The sequence below is a fragment of the Arachis hypogaea genome, chromosome 5, assembly GCF_003086295.3.
Source record: "Arachis hypogaea cultivar Tifrunner chromosome 5, arahy.Tifrunner.gnm2.J5K5, whole genome shotgun sequence".
Taxonomy (NCBI): domain Eukaryota; kingdom Viridiplantae; phylum Streptophyta; class Magnoliopsida; order Fabales; family Fabaceae; genus Arachis; species Arachis hypogaea.
The window spans coordinates 87,932,022-87,958,861 of NC_092040.1; the positions used below are offsets into that span (position 1 = coordinate 87,932,022).

Here is a 26,840-nt window from a genome sequence, read left to right on the forward strand (position 1 = left end):
AACAAGTCACTTTACTAAGGTCTTTCTTCATTTTCCTTGAGCTGCCGCCTTTGCCTTTGAACTTCATCATTTTCCTAAATTTTTTGGCAAACAACACAAATTCATTTTCAGATGAGTTATCACTGGATTCATCATCCAGAGGGTTAGTAACAGAAGAAAATGCAATTCCTTTCTTTTTTGACTCTTTTTTCAAATAAGTGTTTTCAAAAGCAAGAAGATTTCCTCTCAAATCATTAAGTGTCATGGAATCAAGATTACTACTCTCAGAAATAATTAAAGCTTTTGTTTCCCACTCTTTAGTGAGACATCTCAGCACTCTTCTCACAAGCACAGAATCAGAATGTGTAATTCCCAGAGCATCTAAGCCAACAATGATAGTGTTGAACCATTCGAACAGTTCATCAATGGACTCTCCTTCCTTCATTGCAAACATTTCATATTCTCTGTTTAACATGTCTGTCCGAGTCTTCTTTACAATGGTGGTTCCTTCATGAGTAATTTGTAGCTTATCCCAGATTTCCTTTGCCGTTGTGTATCGTGATACCCGTCGGTACTCCTCAAAGCTGATAGCACAGTTGAGCAGGTTTACCGCCTTCGCATTTAACTCTACCTTCTTCCTATCTTCCTCGGTCCATCTTGCTTCTGGTTTGAGGGTGACTACTCCTTCAGCACTTATGGTAGTTGGAAATTGAGGCCCTTCCAGGATAATCTTCCAAAGTCTGTAATCCACTGCTTGTACAAATATCTTCATCCTCTCCTTCCAATAGGTATAATTTTTTCCATTGAAAATAAGAGGTCTGTTGCTTGATTGTCCTTCGGTCAGATTATAGGACACCACATTTGCGCCACTGTTTTCCGCCATGAGGATCTTTACTCCAAGTTGCAAAGCTTGATCTCTTTGAGACCAAGCTCTGATACCAATTGATGGTTTCAGTGGCTAAGAGAAGGGGGGTTGAATCTTAGCCCCCTTTTTTGCTTGATTGCACTTGCTGACTTATTGGACCAATTCTGGAAACTTTTAGTCTTTTTATCTCATCACTGCACACGAGACTTTTTTTTTTGTCTCGTCCTTATCCACGAGACTTTTCTTTTTTTCTCGTCCTTAGCCACGAGACTTTTCTTTTTATCTCGTCACTTGGCAAGAGATAATTTTGGATTTTACTCCTGTGAAGTAGAAACAGAAATGGAGTAGAAAGGAGAAGAAGATTACACCAGATATATCCTGGTTCAGCTGCTAAGTGCAGTGCAGCCTACATCCAGTCTCCATCACAAACATGATGGAATTTCACTATAATCAATCTGATTACAACTTGTAAAGTGCTGACCCAACTTACAAGGGAATTTTCACAGAATCAAGAAACACAACATATATGAACAAAGGAACTCTAAGACATCTATAGCTTTTTCTTTTAATTTTGCACTCTCTACCTTTTTCGCTCTATGGCTTTTTCATACAAACCTCACTGTTTGCCTTTTTTCCATGAGACTCAAGACATGACAAAATTAAACAGAAAAAATTACAAAACAGAATACATTGAAGGAGAAGAGAAAACTGTTAGGTTAGGTAGCTCTGAAAACTCTGTGCCTTGCACTCTCAAATTTTTTCTCCTTGCTTCAAACAGTGGCTGTTCTCTCTTATTATAGAAGAGGGAAGCTTCCACTATTGAGGCCAAAAACCGAACCAACTTCTTCCTCCTTCAACACTAAACCGGTTCAGCCACATAGAGAGAGAAGAGATAACCATGCAAAATCCAACATGCAATTACCTCTAGTCCTTTCTTGATCATCATTCTTCATCAATCCGAGCTCTCCATCCTTGGCTTGCTCTCCAAGATGGATTTCTGGCCCTTGATGCTTCATGATGATGATGACTTCATCTGCTTCAATATCTGCCTCAACCATCACTTCGTCACTCTAGCTACTTCCTGTGGTGGTTGAGCAGAATCAAAGACAAGCCATGCTTCAAGAATCTCCCTGGTTGGCCGAATCTTCATCCTCCTTTTTGAGCATGAAGAGCTCGAGATTACCTCACCAAATCTAACCATATTTAGTGAAAATCTCAGCCACTACATACCTTTCTTTTTCTTTTTCGTGCCATCAACTCGATGGTCTTTAGGTTTGCTTTCCCTTCCTTTCGGTAGCTCCAAGTAGCTTCCATGATTTCCTGGACAAAGACCGAAAAAGAAGAAAGAAAGAGATGAGAGAGAAGAGAGAATCTGAAGAAAAGCAATTCAAAGTGATTAAAAAAATTAATTGAAAATAACTTGCTTTTACTTTCCTGGGTGGCGTGTAACATTGATGCTTTCAATCAAATCAATGACACAATCTCTCTCATAGTTTCCATGCCTTAACTTCTCTTAATAAATTTTGAGTTCCATTTCATGCTTAGAGAATAGATCCGTTGAAAGCCTTAGCAAATGTTAACATTTGCTTTCCTGATGGATTGGTTTCGGATCATGCATGAGAACCAACCATGGGCTTGTAGCATTAAAACTTATTCTTGGCCCAATATAACAACTAGCTTTAGCCACAAGCTGAGCTAATAATAAAACAGTTGGGCTTGTTAATTTTTCTTTTGTTTTGGCCCAAAATTATTTCAGCCAAACTCATCATTTATACTTGCATTAGTCAAGGCTGAGTATAATTGGGCTTGCATCAGGATTTTATTTTCGGCCCAATATTAAATCTGCACAACAAAATTATTAATTAAGTAAATATGAATTAAGATCAAATTAATAATTTTGTAATTAAATATTTTAATAATATTTGTTCATCATCAAAATTAAATAAGAGTTTTTCAAACTCATCAATTTTCCCCTTGATGACAAACATTATTAAAATTGAAATGGAAAAAAATTTAGAGATTGAGTAAAGAATACTCCCTTTGAATTTGAATTTCTCCCCCTTAGTGTGACTGACCTCTTTTTCAACAAGCATTGGAAAATTTATTAAGAAAAAGCTTCTTGATTGATTATTCATTTTCTTCTAAAAGAAAATTGATTGGTTCATTTATAAACTTTTTTTTATAAAAAATATTATTTAGGCATTTAAAAATAACGATAAAATTTTTAATTTATAGTTATCATTTTCATTAATTATAACTATTGTAATAAGAGTATAACAATAATTAAAACAACATTAACAATAATAACAATATTTTTTATAAAAAATTAAATATAACACGCAAGCCAGACTTCTTTTTATTTCTATAAACTTCTTTTATAAATTGCACATAATTATATTTTAGCAATAAATGTCACAATTTCTTTAAGTATTTCATTTGTTTTAGTATAAGTTATAAAATAGGATCCTAAAGTTTACATTTCCCACAAAATTAACCTTAAAAGATATGAAGAATAAATAAGACTCTAAAAAATTTAATTGATAAATTGATCTTTTTGTTGTTTTCAATTAAATTTTTAATATATTTATTGAACAAATAAATCTTTAATAAATTTTATTATAAAATAGTTAAGTTCCAAAAATACACTATAAGAAAAATTAGATTCTTTAAAAATAAACGATGGAAGGACGAATCTATACGATGAAAGTAATAAATGAAGATTTTTAAAAAATAAAATTTTTTAAAGACTAAAATATCCGATTTAAAATTCTTTAAATATCAATTTAGATATTTATCCATATACAATAAATAACCAAAAATCTAACACATAAAATTTTATTCAGTAAAAATAAATTATAAAAAAATATGTTATGAATAACATTCCTATAAAAAAAATTAACATTCATACTTTTATAATAACAAAATATAAAATGATAATACAAAGTTTAAATTAATAATGTAAAAATCACCCTATGAAAAAAATCATAATACATTTGATTAAAAGAATTATATATATATATTATATGAAAATTTTGATTGTAACACCCTCACTATCAGAAATCACGCTCCCGGCTGCGCCACTCTGATAGCAAGAAGTATTACGACTACTTTACATACTAAATATTAAAATAGGAGCCTGTGACTCGACACTGTACCTCTGATTCCCTTGAAAACCGGAAATAAATACTTTATCTTAAGAAAAAAAAATACAAGCAGACATAGATTCATATACAAAACTCCTTACATAATAACTCAATATATTATACATATAAAACATACAATTCCTATCCCTCTTACAAACTTGTAATAATAAAGACGAGGGAAGAAAATAATCTAAATAATACAACAACATATAAACCAAACGCAATATAACTCTCTTCTTAATGCTTCTTCATCCGGTTCCTGAAAAGGGTAAAGCTGTAGGGGGTGAGAACCTAACCACATGGTCTCACCACGGAGTTTCAAAGTTGTCATAAGAAGATATTTATTAAGAAACCGTTTTCAAGCTCAGTGATTATCATTGCCTTATGAATCTTTTAAACCAATAGGAAATCGTTCAAAACCCTTTTCAAAGAAACAATGTTTAATCTTTCAGAAATCCGAAATCTTTCCTTTCTTATAAAAAAAACCTCAATCAGAAATTAACCACGCAATCAAACAACACAATCATTAATTCAGCATCCCAGTTCATTCTCAAATGTAGCACGCCAGAATAAACACAGGCAAGACAGACAAGGAAAGCACAAGTAGGTAGCAGTTACAGCAAATAGTTCAAGTAGCAGTTAAAAACAGTTTAGCAATTAGGCAAACCAAAACAAGTTCAAACCCAAGCAAAGCATACAAATGCATATGGTGCATGCCTGTCCTATGGCTGATGAGGCTCATCTGTCGGTTATCCAGCCAACCCGACAAGTCTGAATTGTACTTAGACTGTCCCCCGATGTGCATCCCCAAGAGTCTATGCATAGCTTTTTCTCAAATAATCAATATTACTCAATGGGGGTAACATTTTCCGGGAATTTATATAGTGCCCGGTCACCCACTTACATCGTAGGGTCAACAGAGTATCGAGTTTTCAACCTGGTACACGTGGTGGCAAGCCACGGCACTTAATCCAGGGAACCTCGTATCTCAGATATTTCAAATTCATAAGCCATGTGAATAATTCAAAGTTCACATCTCAACATTCTCAACATCATAATCATTCATCAATCCAAATTTCATTTCCAAGTTCTTTTCAAAGCCATATTTCAAATCAAATCCTCATCATCCTCTTTTTCATTCTGTTCGTTAACAATCTCAATTCCAAAACAAAATTCTTTCTTTGATAGACAAATCAATCTTAAAACGTATAATGCTTAAAAACAAATCTTTTTAATTAATTACTTTAAATAAACTTCCAATTTTATAAAATTTCGGTAGCATCTCCTCTAAAACTCGGACACTGCCACCCTTTTCGGGTCCCATCCAAACATTTTCTCAACCATTTCCAAATCTCAAACATTTTCCAAAATTGAACCAGTTCCAATGTCAAATTATTTTGAAATCAACCAATTCTAACAATAAAACTCTTTTTAAAATCGAATCAGCTCAAATGCTAAATCATTCATAAAACCAAACCAACTCACAATCAAACCGCTCCCAGAATCAATTTATTTTCATATCTCAAATTATTTCCAAAATCGTTTCATTTATATTACTAAGTAAACTCTAGAACCAAGAAAATCCACATTTCTTAATAATCAAGTAAATGACATTCCAAACCGGTTTTTATCCACAACCACACACCACTCACGCAATCAAGCACTAAATAATTCAGTCCAACAAGCCTTCACATCCATAAGACAAATACAATCACAGAAGTAAATCTCTTTGCACCGATATCTATTTATCACAACTCTGTAATATAAAATAGATTTTAAGAAAACCCCTACCTCGACACGCGAAACCATAATCCAAACGCGTCAACTGAACTCGTTTCTCTCAGTCCAAAATCAGCGGCAACTAAAGCCTCTGCTCCGCTTGCTTTCCCAAAAGCAGAGACAGCCTCAATCACTACATGTAAGCTCGGCTATTGATCCCTAACACATCAATATCGCAAAGACTTTAATACACGTAACAGGACACTAACGCAGAGGTTTTTCGAAACGTAAATACTTACTATAAAAGAACACAGAGCAGCAGGGATTTCAGCATCGGTTGGGCGGCTCCAATGGTGGCGCAGGACAGAAAAACTTGCAGTGACCATGTGATCATACATCCTGACACAGATAATCTCAGCAACCACCCTCACGGTAAAAACCAACTTAATAGACAAAGAAGTTGAAGCAAGCTTAGCGCTTACCACACAGATACCAACTTCAATGGGGGTTCCAAGTGGCAGCGGTGTTGTCCGGCGACAGAGGCACGGCCAGAAGCTTCGGCAACGGCGGATCTGACGGGGATGGCGCTGGCAACATGAGCGGCGACTGTGCGTGGCGGCTGGACGGGCGCGGTCCTCCCTTCCTCGCGGATCTCTCTCCTCTGCTTCACCCATGGACGACGACGCTGACAGCTGCAACAACGGTGACAGGCTTCACGGCGGGGACGACGGCGGCGACAGGAACCCGTGAAGACGACGACGAACGCGAGTTCAGTGGCTGGCGCGACGCTTCCTCTCTCACCCGCGAGCTCTCTCTTCCCTCTTCACGAACGGCGGCGACGACAGCGTTTGGAGGTGGCGGCGCGACGGTAGCTGGGTGTCCTAGCCGCGGTGAGCTCTCCCCCTCCCCGACGCTCTTTTCCTCCCTCCAGATCTCCCTCTTCTCTCTTCCCTTTCACCCTATTCTTTCTTCTCTGTCTCCGTTTATCCCTCTCTCCCTCAACGTTTTCTTTCTTTTCTTTCTTTAGTTTTTTCTAAAGCTGATAGTAATTGGGTTTTGGGAAAAAGGGTTAGCGGCGGCGTGTAACAGTAAGCAAGGAAAAGAAAGAAAATTAATGATGAGGTCAAAGAAAGGAATTGATATTCAAAGGAAGCATCCATAGTGAATCATAGTTTAATAGTTTATTAATCTTTATTTTCTCTTTAACAGTTTAAAGGTTAGTAGTCTTTTTGTTTAATACACATAGCATATAGTATTTATATTAGATATTTATTAGTTAAAATTTATATAAATATATAGAAGAAAACAATTTTGGTTTCCGTTATCTTATTAAGGTAGAAAAATTAGGATTTTGTTTAGTTAAGGTTTAATTTGAGAATTTGGGATTAAATTGGAATTTGATGATAATTTTAATAAAATTAGAGTATATCATATTAATTTGAAATTCAATTTAATCTCTTAAAATTACTTAAAAATATATTTAACTATCTATTTGCTAAACTTTATTATTTAAATATAGAAAATAATTCGATAATTATATAATCAGATAAAACCTTAAATTACTTTAAACTCAATCCATCAAAATTTGTTTTAATTATCTTTAATAAAATAACTTCTGAAGTTAACGCATGTAATGAATAAATAAATCAAATTAGTTCTTAATAAGATTTTTTTTGAAATTTCTGGATCTTACATCCTACCCACCTTATAAAAAATTTTCGTCCTCGAAAATTGATACAAAATAAAAGAGATTTCATATCATTTCCCTCTTGAACTCATTTAAAGAAAATGCAAAAGTCCTCTATATATATAGTTTCAAATACCAGGATTTTCATATGGTTTAAAGGTATAAAGGGTACAAGTGTTATGCAAAATAGAAGTTACAAGATAGGCTTGATGTACAAGGTGATATGTTCCAAACATGTGATGGTAAAGCAAGGCAGCAAAAGGTTATAAAACAAGCCGGGGTTAAACGATGTGCTTAACGTCCGCATACTAATCTCATACCAACTTCAGAGTCTTAACTATTTAAACTTCAGCATAACTTATCTCCACCATTCTCAACCGTACTTCATTGAACAATTCATCCAAAGGTTTTTAATTTTGTCAAACACTTTGCAATCCTTACTACTGATCATAAGTCCCACATCAACAGAACTCTTTTACGTAAAACAAGGTTTCACAACTCCCTGTGGCATCGTACACTTACAAGTTTCACCCTTTTGCGTTCACCAAATGTGTCCTAAAGGACTAATGTGTCGTTTACTAAGTCTATCGGTCGCACAAGATACCAAAACTAATCTCGAGTATACTCAAAAGGATAATAGACCATAGAAAAGAAAGAAAAGCAATAAGGACCATGTTCGCGAGAATTTGAAAGAATTGTTGAAATCACAAGTAGACAAGGATAAACAAGTAATGAAGAATGTTTGAAAAAGGATCAACTGATAACTTTAAGGATAACTCTTTGAGTCGAAGGGATTCGATAGGATCAATAAGATGAAAAACAATACAGTATTTTGAAACGAATTCAAGCTGAGTCAAGAAATATGAGGTTTACAGAAGAATAATATCCAAACCAAAAACAAAGTTTATAGAACTCAAGAGTATGGTTTAAAAATATTTTCGAATGCATTGTTCTTAAAGAATGGAAAACTTAAGGGGAAATTATTTCATATTCTGAAAGAGAAAATGGGTAATAGACATCCTTCAAAAGATTAATAAAAGCGTAAATGTGGCATTATTTCAATATAAATTCGAGTGGAAATATATTACACAAACTTTGAAAATGGAAAGATTAATTTGACTAAGAGCTAAATTGTATTTTCTCTTTTTCAAGCATGTATGAAAACTACAATCTTGTTGGAAGAAAACTTGACATAAAGTTTTACTCATAAAAGAAAAGATGATGCATTACAATCGAAATTTTCAGAGTACAAGGTAAATCAGTGTAGGCTGAATTGAAAGCGATTTTATTAAAACTTTAATAGATGGTTATATCGCCCCGAAACAAGTTCAAATCACATCAAAGAGAAGCACTGCTCAGCAAAGCAATTCAAAGTCAGGGACAACTTTACATAAGAATAAATCAAAACTTGTTTAAAAAGGTTTAAAACAAAACTCCAATAGAAACCATAGAGGAAAATAGGGCAATTGCTTACAAAATTCAAGAGAATCATGAAAAACGTAAATATTACGTCATGTTAAAACAAATTCAAGTCGAATTAGATTATGTAAGATTTGTGAAATGAAAATTAGTTATGCTAAGGATAAAATTTTTCATCGAAAACTTTGAAAGATTTTTTTTTTTTGATAGTCAAACAAAAATTTGCATAAAAACATAAGCTAGGAAATCAAATTGTAATCCTAAAAAAGAATTTTGAATTTAAGAACTCCGATAGAAAGAATCAAGAGGAAGAACGGTACTTTTATTTAAACTGGATTCGAGCTGAAGGGAAAAGAAGACTAAAAATCAATGGTGGCATTTACAAAGAATGGATAATCTAAAGAAGGAATGAATTCATTTTCTCAAAAGAAATACAAAAAGTTTAAATAAGGTATTACATCAAAACAATTGTAGTTAAAATAAAATATGCAAAGTTTGTAAAATAAAATTTAATTAGGCTATGAATAAAATTTTATTTTATTTTGCTTTAATATTATTTTTTTTTTAAGAATCTTGAAAAATACTCGGATGTAAAATCATATAAGAATATGTTTAAAAATTGTGATAAGGTTGAAAATAAATCAAGTTGTAGTTAGTGAAGGAAATTCAAAGTAGGAATTATTTTCTATAGAAGATTAGGTGAAGCTTTACAGATAAACAGATTTAAACCATATAAAGAAATTTTAGAATCCATGTAGAAAAGTATATGCTAAATTTAAAGGTAATCTTATCCAAAAATTTGAAGGATGATTGGGAAACACAATTAAGTAAGAAAAAGATCAATTCAAAACTTTTCCAATCGAAAATAAGCTCAGGTTACGTCAAGGGGATACACAGATTACGTAGAGAAATTCAAGGTCAGGATTTATGATGCCGAAAATTTGGAAGATAATCAAGAATATGGTAAGTTTAAGGTATACATTAAACATGAAACAAAAGTATCAATTTACAAAGTTAACTTAGTTCGAATCATAATTTTCAAGGTTCAAATCGCTCAAGATTTAAAGATCAAGCATTATGCCAAAATAAGTTCAAGATCAGATCAATGAGCACAGGATTCTTAAAGAAGAATATAATCAATGGTAAAGGCAGATGTTTTTAAAAGACTCAAACAAATTCTTAAGAATACAATCAAATAAGATTGTGGACGAATAATGAAATACGGTCGGAGAATGATCAATCATGGTTCAAGAAAGGAATCCGAGTCAAAGAACTTCAACGAGGATAGTAAACAAAAAAAAGAAATGATATGCCAACCTAAGCGACATAAACAAGAATCATAAATCGAAACCTAGCACGAAAAGCGAACCCTAGCATCCGCGAACCACGTGACTCGCATTACCCATTACTTATCAATTCCTTTTCGCCTATAATAACCTATTAACTTTCCCGTTCACATAAGCCATCAACATTAAGTTGGCCAAACTTAACATCAACAGATATGCAACGGTAAGCTAACAATGTTAATTATTAGGCAGTCATGTGCATCAAATTCTAATTCTCGTTATTCAAACAAGACCTACTACATGACAGACTCTCAGAGTATGCAATTGAAGCATAATCAGTCCATTCCCAAGGCTCTACAGGAAAGACTGCTCTGATACCATAATGTAACACCCTCACTATCAGAAATCACGCTCCCGGCTGCGCCACTCTGATAGCAAGAAGTATTACGACTACTTTACATACTAAATATTAAAATAGGAGCCTGTGACTCGACACTGTACCTCTGATTCCCTTGAAAACCGGAAATAAATACTTTATCTTAAGAAAAAAAAATACAAGCAGACATAGATTCATATACAAAACTCCTTACATAATAACTCAATATATTATACATATAAAACATACAATTCCTATCCCTCTTACAAACTTGTAATAATAAAGACGAGGGAAGAAAATAATCTAAATAATACAACAACATATAAACCAAACGCAATATAACTCTCTTCTTAATGCTTCTTCATCCGGTTCCTGAAAAGGGTAAAGCTGTAGGGGGTGAGAACCTAACCACATGGTCTCACCACGGAGTTTCAAAGTTGTCATAAGAAGATATTTATTAAGAAACCGTTTTCAAGCTCAGTGATTATCATTGCCTTATGAATCTTTTAAACCAATAGGAAATCGTTCAAAACCCTTTTCAAAGAAACAATGTTTAATCTTTCAGAAATCCGAAATCTTTCCTTTCTTATAAAAAAAACCTCAATCAGAAATTAACCACGCAATCAAACAACACAATCATTAATTCAGCATCCCAGTTCATTCTCAAATGTAGCACGCCAGAATAAACACAGGCAAGACAGACAAGGAAAGCACAAGTAGGTAGCAGTTACAGCAAATAGTTCAAGTAGCAGTTAAAAACAGTTTAGCAATTAGGCAAACCAAAACAAGTTCAAACCCAAGCAAAGCATACAAATGCATATGGTGCATGCCTGTCCTATGGCTGATGAGGCTCATCTGTCGGTTATCCAGCCAACCCGACAAGTCTGAATTGTACTTAGACTGTCCCCCGATGTGCATCCCCAAGAGTCTATGCATAGCTTTTTCTCAAATAATCAATATTACTCAATGGGGGTAACATTTTCCGGGAATTTATATAGTGCCCGGTCACCCACTTACATCGTAGGGTCAACAGAGTATCGAGTTTTCAACCTGGTACACGTGGTGGCAAGCCACGGCACTTAATCCAGGGAACCTCGTATCTCAGATATTTCAAATTCATAAGCCATGTGAATAATTCAAAGTTCACATCTCAACATTCTCAACATCATAATCATTCATCAATCCAAATTTCATTTCCAAGTTCTTTTCAAAGCCATATTTCAAATCAAATCCTCATCATCCTCTTTTTCATTCTGTTCGTTAACAATCTCAATTCCAAAACAAAATTCTTTCTTTGATAGACAAATCAATCTTAAAACGTATAATGCTTAAAAACAAATCTTTTTAATTAATTACTTTAAATAAAACTTCCAATTTTATAAAATTTCGGCAGCATCTCCTCTAAAACTCGGACACTGCCACCCTTTTCGGGTCCCATCCAAACATTTTCTCAACCATTTCCAAATCTCAAACATTTTCCAAAATTGAACCAGTTCCAATGTCAAATTATTTTGAAATCAACCAATTCTAACAATAAAACTCTTTTTAAAATCGAATCAGCTCAAATGCTAAATCATTCATAAAACCAAACCAACTCACAATCAAACCGCTCCCAGAATCAATTTATTTTCATATCTCAAATTATTTCCAAAATCGTTTCATTTATATTACTAAGTAAACTCTAGAACCAAGAAAATCCACATTTCTTAATAATCAAGTAAATGACATTCCAAACCGGTTTTTATCCACAACCACACACCACTCACGCAATCAAGCACTAAATAATTCAGTCCAACAAGCCTTCACATCCATAAGACAAATACAATCACAGAAGTAAATCTCTTTGCACCGATATCTATTTATCACAACTCTGTAATATAAAATAGATTTTAAGAAAACCCCTACCTCGACACGCGAAACCATAATCCAAACGCGTCAACTGAACTCGTTTCTCTCAGTCCAAAATCAGCGGCAACTAAAGCCTCTGCTCCGCTTGCTTTCCCAAAAGCAGAGACAGCCTCAATCACTACATGTAAGCTCGGCTATTGATCCCTAACACATCAATATCGCAAAGACTTTAATACACGTAACAGGACACTAACGCAGAGGTTTTTCGAAACGTAAATACTTACTATAAAAGAACACAGAGCAGCAGGGATTTCAGCATCGGTTGGGCGGCTCCAATGGTGGCGCAGGACAGAAAAACTTGCAGTGACCATGTGATCATACATCCTGACACAGATAATCTCAGCAACCACCCTCACGGTAAAAACCAACTTAATAGACAAAGAAGTTGAAGCAAGCTTAGCGCTTACCACACAGATACCAACTTCAATGGGGGTTCCAAGTGGCAGCGGTGTTGTCCGGCGACAGAGGCACGGCCAGAAGCTTCGGCAACGGCGGATCTGACGGGGATGGCGCTGGCAACATGAGCGGCGACTGTGCGTGGCGGCTGGACGGGCGCGGTCCTCCCTTCCTCGCGGATCTCTCTCCTCTGCTTCACCCATGGACGACGACGCTGACAGCTGCAACAACGGTGACAGGCTTCACGGCGGGGACGACGGCGGCGACAGGAACCCGTGAAGACGACGACGAACGCGAGTTCAGTGGCTGGCGCGACGCTTCCTCTCTCACCCGCGAGCTCTCTCTTCCCTCTTCACGAACGGCGGCGACGACAGCGTTTGGAGGTGGCGGCGCGACGGTAGCTGGGTGTCCTAGCCGCGGTGAGCTCTCCCCCTCCCCGACGCTCTTTTCCTCCCTCCAGATCTCCCTCTTCTCTCTTCCCTTTCACCCTATTCTTTCTTCTCTGTCTCCGTTTATCCCTCTCTCCCTCAACGTTTTCTTTCTTTTCTTTCTTTAGTTTTTTCTAAAGCTGATAGTAATTGGGTTTTGGGAAAAAGGGTTAGCGGCGGCGTGTAACAGTAAGCAAGGAAAAGAAAGAAAATTAATGATGAGGTCAAAGAAAGGAATTGATATTCAAAGGAAGCATCCATAGTGAATCATAGTTTAATAGTTTATTAATCTTTATTTTCTCTTTAACAGTTTAAAGGTTAGTAGTCTTTTTGTTTAATACACATAGCATATAGTATTTATATTAGATATTTATTAGTTAAAATTTATATAAATATATAGAAGAAAACAATTTTAGTTTCCGTTATCTTATTAAGGTAGAAAAATTAGGATTTTGTTTAGTTAAGGTTTAATTTGAGAATTTGGGATTAAATTGGAATTTGATGATAATTTTAATAAAATTAGAGTATATCATATTAATTTGAAATTCAATTTAATCTCTTAAAATTACTTAAAAATATATTTAACTATCTATTTGCTAAACTTTATTATTTAAATATAGAAAATAATTCGATAATTATATAATCAGATAAAACCTTAAATTACTTTAAACTCAATCCATCAAAATTTGTTTTAATTATCTTTAATAAAATAACTTCTGAAGTTAACGCATGTAATGAATAAATAAATCAAATTAGTTCTTAATAAGATTTTTTTTTGAAATTTCTGGATCTTACATTGATCATAATGTTAATGTATTTTTTTACAGAATTAATAAAAATATTATAATTACTCACAAACTAATACTTTATTAAATATATTGTAATTTGTCTAAATACTTTTTTCATAAAAATTAATTATTTTTTGGTAACATATGGGTGTATTATTTTTTGTTTGGACTAAAAACACTATAATACAACAAACTAATATGATTCCAAGTATTATTATCTAGAAAATTTTACGATTTATTTTCAAATTAAGATCCTACGAAAATATTTTTTTCTATTTTACAAGTATGGTCAAACTTATTAGAAATATTAATATAATTAGTCAAAAAAAATATCTTGTAAATATTAATTTGCAAGAAATTATATATATATGCATTATGATTTTTATCATTGGAAAGATTTTTACGTTTTTCATTTAAATTTTGTATTATGTTTAATATTTTATTATAAATTTATGAATGTTATTTTTTTAGAAATATTTTTTAATATATATTTGTTTATTTTGTTTTATTTTTATTCGATAAAATTCAATATATTAGATTTTTGGTTATTTATTCGTAAATCGTGTTAGACTAATAAATTTTATGTATAGTTTTAAAAATTTATTATTCTATTATTATTATTATTATTTATGTATTAATTAATAGTATTAAATTTAAAAGTAGTTAAATAATAGTAAAATAGCACAATTTTTGTAATAAAAGAAGATATAATAAACTTAATAATTATGATAATAAAGTATGATTTATGAATAAATAGTACATTTATTACGTATCCTGTAACAATTTATATAAGTTATAAAAAAATATTTACGTGATGAATTTTAGTTTAAAACAATTTAAAAAATATAGATTTTTTATTTTATTTTAGTAAAAGATCTAAATTATTTAATACATTTCTTTTTTAATCATCAAAACTATACATATTTATCTATCTTATATTTTAAAAATATATTTTAATAGTGTAATACTAATTTTTTTATTTTTTGTTATATTTAATATGTTGAAAATATAAAAAAACCAATATATTGAATGTAAGTTTGTGGCCCAGAAAATAAAGAATTGCTACATAACTTTTCAAGCCAATATTCATGTGTTTTAGTTGGTTATTTTAGAAAAATTAACAATTCAATTAGGATTATTTGGTCGTTACAATAGTTACTAAATGACAAAAGTAAAATTAGCAATCTTTTAATACCAATGAACATCATATTCCAATATTTGTCAGTGAACATGTGATAATTTTCCTAACTTTTATTCTAATATTTTATAAAAAAATTATTAGATTATACTGTAGTTTTATCTTAAAGCCATCAATATTTTTTATTTTTTTTTTCAAGACAAATATTTATATTGGATCCAACTCACAAAAGACTAACATTCGTCCATCATATTAAACGCAGCCCACATATATATTATAAAAATATTAAATTTGTATTGATTATATTAAACACTAAAATCAGACATTAATTAACCATGGCTATAGGCCAATACAACTAATTCATCCTGCTAAGTTTTGAACAATTGCAGTAAATGTCTTTTTCACGGTACTTGTCTTTTACAAAAACTTTAACTAAGGAAATGACACATATCTTCTACTTACACACTAGTAATAGTATTGATTATTGACTACAAGTCTATAAGATAGAGTTTGATAAAAAGATCAAGACTGAAAGTCTGGGATTAAAATTGAGAGATAGAGATAGAAATTGAGAGATAAAGATAAAAATAAATTTTAATATTAAGTTTGGTATAAAAAATACAGAATTGAGTTATGTCTCAGTATCCTATTTAATTTTAAATAAATACAGAGACTAAAATGAGGCTAATGACCAATTACCCCTATTTTAAAATTAAAACATCACAAAATCTCCAAATAATAAAACCTGAAATCCCTAATCCCGACTTCCTTTGACTAATTCATTATAGAGAAGACTAATTTCAGGAGTTCGTATTGTGCCTAGATTGCTACCTAATTCTCGCATCAAATCCATTGATAGCTTTTGTTTAACTTTAATTTCATACTTGCACTTGCTTTCATAATTCCAAACATACATGATAAAAAAACATTATCACAGCAAAGATCAATATAATCCAACTTTCATCTGCAACACTCCCTAAAACAGATTGGTCATTTCATTAGTTAAGAACCTTCTTCCTTAAATTAGCGTTTACCTTCGCTATTTTTTCTGAAAATTTTTTGAAGCCACCACATTGGTCATTGGTCCACAAACAGTGACGGGCATGGGCGAATGTGCAGGGATAGACATGACTAATGCACAGGGATGATCGGTGGCGACAACGTAGGATGATCGGTGGTAACGACGCAAGGACGAACAGCCGCAGCAATGTAAGGACGAGCGGCGACGGCAACGCAGGGACGAGCGGTGGGAGAAGAGAGTTGGTTGAGTGTGAAGAGAAAGGAGAAGCCAAATGGGTAGAGTTGGAGTTTTAAGTTTTGATTAGGGGTATTTTAGGTACAAAATGTTATTAAAGTTTCAGTCCCCGTCTTTAAAATTTTCAGTCTTCAATGTCTCTACTTTTTGGAGGTACTGAAATACTAAAATTTTGAAAATAGAGATAGAAATTTAAGTACCAGTCTCTGGCTCAACAAACATAATACTGAGTCTCTGTCTTTTCAGTCTCAATTTCAGTCTCTGCAAACAAACGCTATCTAAGGGTCGTGCTATTGTGCTGAATGAAATTTGTTTTCTCAGCTGCTGAAACGATGTGGCTATATTAAGGGGTTAACACGTGTTGTGACGCTGCAAAAAATCCTGCAAATTGCTGTTGCATTTGCAGAACTCGTAGAAACTGTTGGTAGTGTTGCTGGATTAGTAATAGGTAATCCCTTGATTAATCTGTTGGACTTTTTGTCTGCTGTCCCGAAGAATATTTTTTATCTATAGTGTTTGGGTTTAGTTTTTTCATCTGGTCTAAATATTGTGTGATCCATACAATATGACGCTAATAACATTATGAAGCAAGAAAAAATATGATATTAACCTAAAAAATAATAATAACAATAACAAAAAAACACCAAAAGCAAGTGTGTGCTAGGGTATGAAGTCAGTAAATTGGGTTTTTATATTTCTGTTAGATAATTTTTCATCATTTTTTAGTTGGTTTAATGGTACCGACACTAATCAATCCTGCTCCTGTTGTTTCTCTTTCATATCCTTCAATTTTTCAGGCCTTTTAGAATCTTCTGTAAGTCAGCCTTTTCCCTCTTGACACCGACAAAGAGTCTGAATTATCCTAACTCTTTTAACACTTCTTTTCACATTATTATTATTATTATTATTATTATTATTATTATTATTATTAAACGGAGACTAAGTCCAAAGAAAAAGAAGAATTACAACATTATCCTAATCCATTTATTTTACATAAATAATTCAACTACAAAAAATATTACTAAGCCCAAAATAAAAAACTAAAAAATTTAATCATAATCATTATAACAAAATAATACTTATCTGATTATTATTATGATTATTCTCCTATCCCAAATAATACAAATCTTCATCCATTTCATTTGTTTTTTATTATTTCTTTAACCCCTTTTATTATGTTGCATTCAGTAACAACATAAGTTCATCACTTAACAAAAATATTGGATTCAACATCTAAAAATTCAATAAATTAATTATCACCACCTCATTTTTAATACTAACCTAATCTTGCATCAGTAAACATCAAATTGACCCACAATATTTGTACTACCTGAATCTCTAATAGGACTTATCTCTTTTAATCAAGACAACTCTAACATATTTCACGTGTATTCATCAAAAGACGTCCACTTCATTTTTTCACATGCTGAAAAATTTGTCATTCTCACCATAGCACTGCCCTAACTAGAATTGAAATACTAGCAGTTTTGCGGCGAGTAATTTAAAAATCAAAATGAGAAAAGAGCAAAGTAGTGTGAGAAGTGGGAAGGCAAGTAAAGTAGTGGGTGATTATCTTATCGTGGATCAACCATTTTGTAGGGTAAAATACATTTTCACTTTTACATTGGCCAATGTTTATGTTATTTCTAATTTTCTATATTACATGTTTTTGGTGATGCCAAACAATGCCCAAACAAGTTCAACGAGGCCCATTAGTTTAGTTATGGACTTACGGCAATGGATATATAACTGGCCTAGTATTGCACAAAAAAGAGTGTCCTAATAGAAACATCCATTATTTAACCAACTTGAGTTGGTCGAGTGGTCAGCTCACTCGTCTGCTTAAGCAAGTGTCGGGAGTTTGAACACTGCTTTGTGCATGCAGTAACTCATTGGCCAGCAACAGACTCTTAAATAGAGCTCAGATCGGCGACATATTAATCTTTAACTTGTCAAGTTGGGGGATACTGTTTGGATAAACTAAAAAAAGAAACATCCATTATTTCTAATTTTTTTAGAAAGATACCTAAATTAGTCATATAGCTAAGCTAAATTTGTGACTCTAATTCTAAGGGTCTCCATTAAATAACATTGTGACATTTATAATATAATTTTTTTGACCGTCGGTAATGGAGTTTATATCTCTTTCTACTTTTCTTTTACTTTCCATTTCTTCTAAAACCTTTTTTGCTGCCGTTTGAGATGAGATGAGAAGAGACAAGAAATAGAGAAAGTTCACCGTCGCAGTTTGCATTCGCCGTTCACCATCGCAGTTTGCGTTCGATGTTCACCGTCGCTGCGTCACAGTTCACGTTCGCTGTTCACCGTTGCGGTTCACGCTCGCCTTTCACTGTTCCCTGTCCCTCGCGTCGTCCTTTCTCTTCCCCTCTTTTATGTGTGCGAAACCTAATTCCCTATTTGGCGACTTTTTTCTTCTCTTCCAACCTCACTGAACACTGAGTATTTAATTGTTCTTCTACTATATTTTTCTCTGCAATTTCTTTATTATTGCTGCAATTTACCGTTATGATTATATCCTCATGTTCATACTTGCGATTGTTTCTTTGAATTCTCTTATATCATTTTAATTTTACCTGCACTCAACATGTTCAATGAAATGCTTCAACCAAATTTCTTTGAATGCTCTATTTGTTATTTCTTCTCTTAATTCATTTGATGTTTTTTTAGGCCAGCAAGTTCATAATAATAATGTATGTGTGAGTACCAAATGGCCAACTTGAAGAGAATTATATGATCTTTAGTTCACCATTCTCATAGAAGAGACACGTGTAGTACATTTAATTTTATGAGATTGAGATATTGTAGGTAGCTAGGAGCCTAGGAATCAAATGTAGAACCAACCAAGTATTTATGAGAGTTTGTTGTCTCATAATTGTGATAGAAAGTAGAGACCAATAGATTCAGTTAAAAACTTAAAATTGAACCATTATAGACTATCTGTCTATATGACTGATTTTATTAGTAGTTTTAATGTTTCATACACTTGTTAAGCTTACCACATTTTTTTAATAATGGTAACAATACTAAAATAATAATTAAAAAAACTGTATCTTCCATACGCATATAACTATTCATTAGCAAGAATAGGATGGTATCAGATGAGAAAGAACCTTATCTGAATATAAATGTAATCCATTGCACACAATTCGATGAGCATGGGGTAAGTCACTGTTTTATAACTCACTCATGCATCTTCTTCTATCTTCTACTCAATAAACTAAGTGCATAAATTTATTAAAATGGTAGTTAAATTTATGAACTCTTGCTAGACTAAAATTGTTCTAAGGACTTGCTACAAAATTGTATTCAAAGGAGTTGATTAAACATGATCAAAGTATAAATTGATCAAAGTATCGTTAAGCCTTTATTATTGATTTGCTTCATAGAGCTCAGAACTAGTTATCTGTTGTTGGTGCTTAGAAAAATAGTAAGAAAACAACTCTAGTTCTCTGTCAAAAGTTGAAGAATTACTGGACAAAGAGGTGAGATCTCTAATACATGTTTCTTTTAAACCATTGTATTATTCTAGTTCTTTTTTCTTTCCCAAGTTTTCAACTATCACTACAACAAATTGAATATATAGCTACACTTATTGTTATTATTCTGAGTATTGAAAAAGCAAGAATAGCATTATACTGAATCTATATATATAGCTGAGGGGCTCATAATAGTAGTAAGCTTATGTGTTACTCCTAGCTTGGATGTAAGTTGAATGTGATGAATGAGTATAAATTTTCTATGACAAATATTTGTAACATTTTCAGTTGATGCTTTATTTATTTCTTGTTACTATTGTTAATTATTAAATTTTTCTATCCATTTGGGTAGTTGAATGATGAATTTAAGCGCTTCTTGTCAAAGAGTGTTATCAGATGCAGAATAGATTGCTCATTTTCCTTATTGTTTCCTAAAAAAATAATATAAAGATATAACATAATTTGACTGACTTGTATAAATCAAATCACTTTTATATTTTGAACTTAAATTAATTAAATGTCACTTTTATATATACACTTCATAATGGTTATCTCATGAGGCAGATTTCAACTGAAGAGGTATTAACGACAGATTTTTTATTGTTAAAGTACTCCTCCTATGTGATTATCTTTTAGAAGAACAAACTCACTTGCATATTTAATATGAAAAAATTTTGTAGGGTGGTCAAAGTTCTAAAACTCCTATGTGTATTTTGCTTCTGTAGTTAGAAGAATTAACAAATCTAAGATTTGCTTTCTGTTTTCCATTTTCTTTACACTTTGCTAAGATTTGTTTGCCTTTTATGTATATATGGATTGGAATTATTACATGGATAAAACCTATGAAACAGATATGGGATTATCAGACTAAAAATTGTGTCCAGACTTTGGAGGGTCACACACACACAATGTATCTGATGTATGCTTTCATCCTGAGCTCCCTATAATTATTACTGGTTCTGAGGATGGTACAGTACGAATATGGCACTCCACAACGTATAGGTAATTGGAGATTCATAGAATACTAAGTTCTAAGCTTATCTTCAATTTGCTTAGTTCCTTATGGCCTTTCAGCCAATTGTCATCAATAACTTGTGGAACTTGAATAATTTAACTAACCTTGACCTTTGATCATAGGTAACGAGGGTTTATAACACTTTTTTCTTCCCTAGAAACAATGATATTTTGTCTCATGTTTCTTTTTAACCTTTCCTCTCATGCTGTTTTTGTTAAAAGATTATACTCTATAGAGAGTTCTTTTTCATGACAATGATGCCTGGATTTGAGATTCACCAGAGTGGAATGGATTTCATCTGATTCTTCTAATTGTATTAACAATTTTCCCATCAATTAAGCTTTCCTTTCTAGACTTGAAGATTGACTAAAACTAGTTTGAAGTATGGATATGAACATATTGTGGCCATTTAACAATTTTATGGTGGTTTAATCTGCTTTCAGGCTTGAGAATACATTGAACTATGGTCTTGAAAAAACATTGTTTCCATTCGAACTATGGTCTTGAAAGAACATTGTTTCCATTCGAAATATGGTTTATTCCGGTGTACCTATGTATTTTTAGAGATGATAACAATGGTTGCCATTGTTAAATATGACTTATTTTTTTAATTTATAATTAAAAAATCCTTGAAAAATCATGCTGGTTGTTCATGTATTTTTGTGTATTTCTATATATTGTTTGTAGATCTATATACTATTTGGAGATGATGATAACGCCGAATTGAAAAAACTTAAAAGGGAATTCGCCGTTTGGTTAGGCGAACTTGCCAATTTTTATAGAGTTCGACGGACCAATGAAAAAAAAATCGTATTTTGGGAATTAAAGTTCAAAAATCATGTTTGTAGAAATATAAATTTTTTTTATTTTATTATTGAAAAAAATCCTAGTTAAAATTATATACTTGTTTTTATGGTAGTGTGGTTCGATTTCTGGAATCACGAGGCATGATAGAGGATGCTCTTGAAGTAGCTATTGACCCTGACTATAGGTTCGAATGTTCAATCTAGCCATGCAGCTTAGGAGATTAGTGGTTGTAAAAGTAAGTTAAAAAAATTTCATGTGCTTAAAAGGAGATAGCCTTTGACTTATAAAAGTTTTATAATGTAACTTACTGATTACTTTCTTGTTTTACTTTAAATTATGAGAACTACTCATCCTTTTTTCTCCTCTTCGATCAGAGCATTACCACAGAAGTGCAGAGTGAGTCTAAATGGAAGCAGTTGGGAGAATTAGCCATGTCTACTGAAAAAGTGTTTTTCTTTATAAATACTTATCATAGTATAATTTTAAATATTTATTGTTATTGTCACTGTTAGTAATGATCTAGGGGCTTTGATGTTGATCATTTTTCTTAACTAATGGATTTTTAGCATGGTTTAATTTCATCTTTATTAGCATGTTTATTTACTGCATTTCATGAATTCTCATAAAATTGTTATTGGCAATATTCTTCAAATGCATTCTAATCATTGCATTATTTCATTTGCAGAGGACAAGAGTTGCTTGTGAAGCAATTGTTGAAGCTGGGTACTATTGAGGTTGAAGGTGAAGCGAAGTTGCGGAAAAAAGTTGAGGATTAAGTTATAAGTACAATTGTTAGTTTCATATGTTTGGATTAAGTTGGGATTTTTTGAATTTACATTTTATGGATTATGACTATTTAAAACTTATAGAATTCAACTTTTGAAATATATTGTTTTTATTTTGTAAAACTTGTGCGATTGAGTTTAAATTTATTGAAATATAATGCCATTTATTATTTTGTTGGTAGACACAAATTATTATTTATAATAGAAATAATTTTTGCAATAATTAATAAAAGAAAGTATTGATGCTGGAGAGATTATGACAGTTTAAAACAGTCACTAAATAAAGAAAAAAGCTGTCACAGAAATTAGTAATATATCTAAAAACTGTTATAAAACTAGTAACTTAGTGACGGTTTAAAATAGTTATGAAATATAAGAAAAAACTATCACAGGAATTAGTAATTTAACAACAGTTTCAAAACGTCGCGAAATACATCATAAAAAACACCTTTACAAGTGTTACAAATTAGTGACGGTTTTATACTTTAAAAATCGTCAAAAACAATTTAGCGACACTCCATACCAAAGGTGGTCCAAAACTGTCACTATGTCAGTTGGCGACGCTCAAATCTGTGATTCTTTTTTTAACCGTTGCAAAACCATTTAGTGACAGTTAAAACCATCGCCAAGCATTAAAAAAAACGTCGCCAAAATGCTATTTTGTTGTAGTGTGTCAAACTGATAGTAGAGACATGAATCTGGTTAGTTGGAAGGTGTTGATCACCCTTAAGAAATTTGGTAGCTTGGGAATTCGAGATCCCTTTTGTGCTAATATTAAAAATTCTAGATCCGTTTTGTGCTAATGTTGCTCTTCTTATGAAACTAGTTTGACAATTTTTTCATCATCCAAACAAGTTATGGGTTCAATTGTTGGCGAAAAAATATTGTTCCTCTCCCAAAAACTATTTTTGTCGGTCTTGAGACACAAGCTCTTATATTTGGAAGAGTATATGTAAAACTTGGGATCTCTTGAAGGATGGTTTTGTTTGAAGTATTGGGAATCTAAACCAGAATTTTTGATTTCTAATTGGAGAAAAGAGGGGCATCTTTGTCATGAGATGAATTATGTTTACATTTCTGACTCGGATCTCCGGATCTTGGATCTTTGGTCATCTGGACAGTGACACTTTCAAAATATCTATTCTTCTCTAAACTAATTTTTGTAAGGCAACATTCTTTCCTATAATCCGGATGTGCAAGTTTGTTCAGTGGTAGGATGGTTTTGGTTTAGTGTGACGTCAAAGGTTTATGACTCTCGTAGTGGTTACTTGTAGCTCAGTAAGAAGAAGTTTGGTTGAGAGGACCAGGGGAATTGGCTTTGGTTTTGGCGTCATCTTCTTCTGGAAAAATATAAATTATTGGCCTGACTTTGTCTTAGGGAGGCTCTACCCACTGCTACTTTTCATTTCAAGAGGGACATCTCACTAACGGACAGTTGTCCACGATATTTTTTTGTCAGAAATTGATTGTTCATTATATTCGAGATTGTCCAAAAGCTCAACTAGTTTAACAGGCTTTGGAGATTTATGATCAATCTCTGGATTTGATGAACTGGTTCTTACTTCATAGTAAAGAGCGCCATTTTAGATTTTTTCTGGTTTATAGTGGATTTAGCATTCCAAGAATAATGAGATCTTTCATCCATACGAGTCTTGGCCTCTAAATAAGGTGACTAGTGTGGCTTTATCCTTTGAAAAGAAATTTGGAATATTTTTGAGTTGTAACGAGTTTTTATCTCCTCTACTATTAGTTGCTCATGGATTCTTCCTCAGTGGCTACTTTAAGATTAATTATAATGCAAGATATCCTGGTATTGGCGATCGGGTTGGTTTTATTTGTGTTAGCAGAGATTGAAATAGAAGTTGGCAATGAGGTTGTTTGGAAACAATTGAAAGTCGTAATATTCTGTAAAGAGAGTTGTTTGCTATTTGGAGAGGATATCTTCTAGCCTAAGACTTGCGGCAAAGAGATATTATTTGTGAAATAGATTGTGTGGATGTCTTTACTCTTGTCAATAATTTTCAGGATAACTCTGATTTTGTTGATCTTTTGGTGCTAAAAATTCGGGATATCATGTCTTGGAAATGGCATGTTAACTTCCTATTGATTTTAAGAGATGCAAATAAAGTGGTAGACATAATGGCAAAGATGGCAAAGCAGTTCCTTATTCTTTGTTTTTTTCTTTCTTGTTTGTTCTATTGCTACTTTCCAGTCACCAAATAAAATTACCATTGATTTTGTAATTTCCATGAAATATGTGTCCACTATCTTAAGTTGAGTGATTAACTTTTCATTTTACCACATTACCAATTTCTTCACGTCAGAGAATCTTGATCCACACATAATAATTAAAGGATTAATCTTAGTATACAAGCAATTAGCAATTACAAGCCTTATAAGTGTGAAACTTACTAAAACCCTAAACGCGCTCAAATTCATACATACAAGTCACGCGCTATATAACAGAATTTAGTTTCAATCAAAATCAATTAACGCGCGAATATTTCACTTCCAATCTTCAAAATATTTCATTACCTTCTTCGAATCTCTTGTCAAGTTTCTTCGTTTTCCTTCTCGCGTTCTCCCTTAGTCTTTTGGATCCTTTTTCTTCTGCGTTTATCACTTCTTTGGTCTTTGTCATTCACCTGAGTTTTGCGAACTGTAACGCTAGCTTCGTTTTATTTCGATTTTCTGGTTTTTGAAATCAAATTTTGAAGTCCTTTTGAAGATAATGGATTATTCAACCTCAGATTGTCAGCTCAATCACGGCGAAGTGGATTCAATCTCAGATTGTCAGCTCAATCACGGCAAAGTAGGTTTTGAATTTGAATCGAACGAAGTTCCTGAGGTTTGATTTAGTTTCAGTTAATTATGATTGTCTAGTTGAATAATTCGTGAACCTAGATTGTGAAATTAATGCGTAAACATAATCTGTGAATTGAATCTAATGCATTAGTTTTGATTAATTATCTGCAATTTATAACAAACGCTCAGGTGTAGATCAGAACTTTTTGGGTGTATTTTTAGGGAGGTTTGGGTGTATTTTAGGAAAGTTTGGGTGTATTTACAGTTTATGGTTTTTCTTGTTATTTTTAATTGACTTGTTGTCGTTTGGGTGTATATCAGGAGTCTTTGGGTGTATGTTACTTTGATTGTTATTTTTTTATGAGGTGCAAAAATTCTATAGTATTTTATTGTTTTTAACATGTTGTATTTTGCAGCCCCTCTCTGTTGTTGATGAGCAACTTGTTCCCAAGGTTGGAATGACTTTTAAAAACCTTGAAGATGCTGCAAAATTATACAAGGACTATGCCAAGGCTGTAGATTTTTCTACAAGAGTTCGGAGTACAAATAAAAAGGGTGTATAGTTACAAAATATGGGTGTAAACCATAGTTTTTCTTGGGTGTATTTCTGAACTTTCTTACATATATATATATTTCAGAATCTGCTGTTTATGTTATAAATTATTTTTTATTTTTTTATTATGGTATAGGGTTTAGGGTTTAGGGTTTAGGGTTTCGGATTTAGGGTTTAAGGGTTTAAAGGTTTATGGGTTTAAGGGTCTAGGGGCTTAGGGTTTAGGGTTTAGGATTTTAGCAGTTTAGGAATAAAGCATTAGGGGATAGAAGTCTGGTGTATATTTAACTTTCCTTGGGTGTAAGATGAGATCTTATGGGTGTAAAAATTAATAATTTGGGTGGTTTAGGGTTTAGGGTTTAGGGTTTTAGGGTTTAGGATTTAGGGTTTAGGATTTTAGGGGTTTAGGAATAAAGCATCATGGGATAGAAGTCTGGTGTATATTTAAATTTTTTTTTGGGTGTAAAATGAGATCTTATGGGTGTAAAAATCAATGATTTGGGTATAGTAGGTTGGGTGGTTTAGGGTTTAGGTTTTTAGGGTTTAGTGTTTAGGTTTAGGGTTTATGTTTTAGGGTTTAGAGTTTATGGTTTAGGGTTTAGGGATTAGGGTTTTAGGGTTTAGGGTTTAGTTTTTAGGGCTTGGGTTTTAGGGTTTAACGTTTATGGTTTAGGGGTTAGGGTTTAGGGGTTTAGGGGTTCAGGGTTTATGAATTTAGAGTTAGGGTTTAGGGTTTAGGGTTTTTGGGTTAGGGTTTAGGTTTTTAGGGTTTAGAGTTTATGGTGTTAGGGATAAATCATTAGGGGGGATAGATGTTTGGGTGTATAATCAACATTCTTTGGGTGTAAAATTCCAGGTTATGAGTGTATATTTGGTTTGATGTTTTCCTTCATATTATAGTACCTGTAAATCAGACATTTTGAATACACCAGAAAGAGTTTAATTATGGAAAAAAATTTACTTATAATTAGATCAAATATATTTACATCAT

General features: G+C 32.7%; 3 long non-coding RNA genes across 3 annotated transcripts; 1 reads left to right on the top strand and 2 right to left on the bottom strand.

Moving 5' to 3' along the window:
• Window positions 1–4,067: 4,067 nt before the first annotated feature.
• Window positions 4,068–6,892, bottom strand: LOC112801749 (uncharacterized). Its single transcript, XR_003202082.3, has 4 exons — window positions 6,189–6,892; window positions 6,006–6,105; window positions 5,779–5,925; window positions 4,068–4,246 (listed from the first exon to the last, which is right to left on the bottom strand). It is a non-coding gene; the product is annotated as an uncharacterized lncRNA (long non-coding RNA).
• Window positions 6,893–10,667: 3,775 nt separating this feature from the next.
• On the bottom strand, window positions 10,668–13,493 carry LOC112801750 (uncharacterized). Its single transcript, XR_003202084.3, has 4 exons — window positions 12,790–13,493; window positions 12,607–12,706; window positions 12,380–12,526; window positions 10,668–10,846 (listed from the first exon to the last, which is right to left on the bottom strand). It is a non-coding gene; the product is annotated as an uncharacterized lncRNA (long non-coding RNA).
• A 5,003-nt stretch (window positions 13,494–18,496) lies between these two features.
• On the top strand, window positions 18,497–22,649 carry LOC112801751 (uncharacterized). The gene is made up of 3 exons (XR_003202087.3): window positions 18,497–20,886; window positions 21,819–22,152; window positions 22,392–22,649. It is a non-coding gene; the product is annotated as an uncharacterized lncRNA (long non-coding RNA).
• Window positions 22,650–26,840: the final 4,191 nt, after the last annotated feature.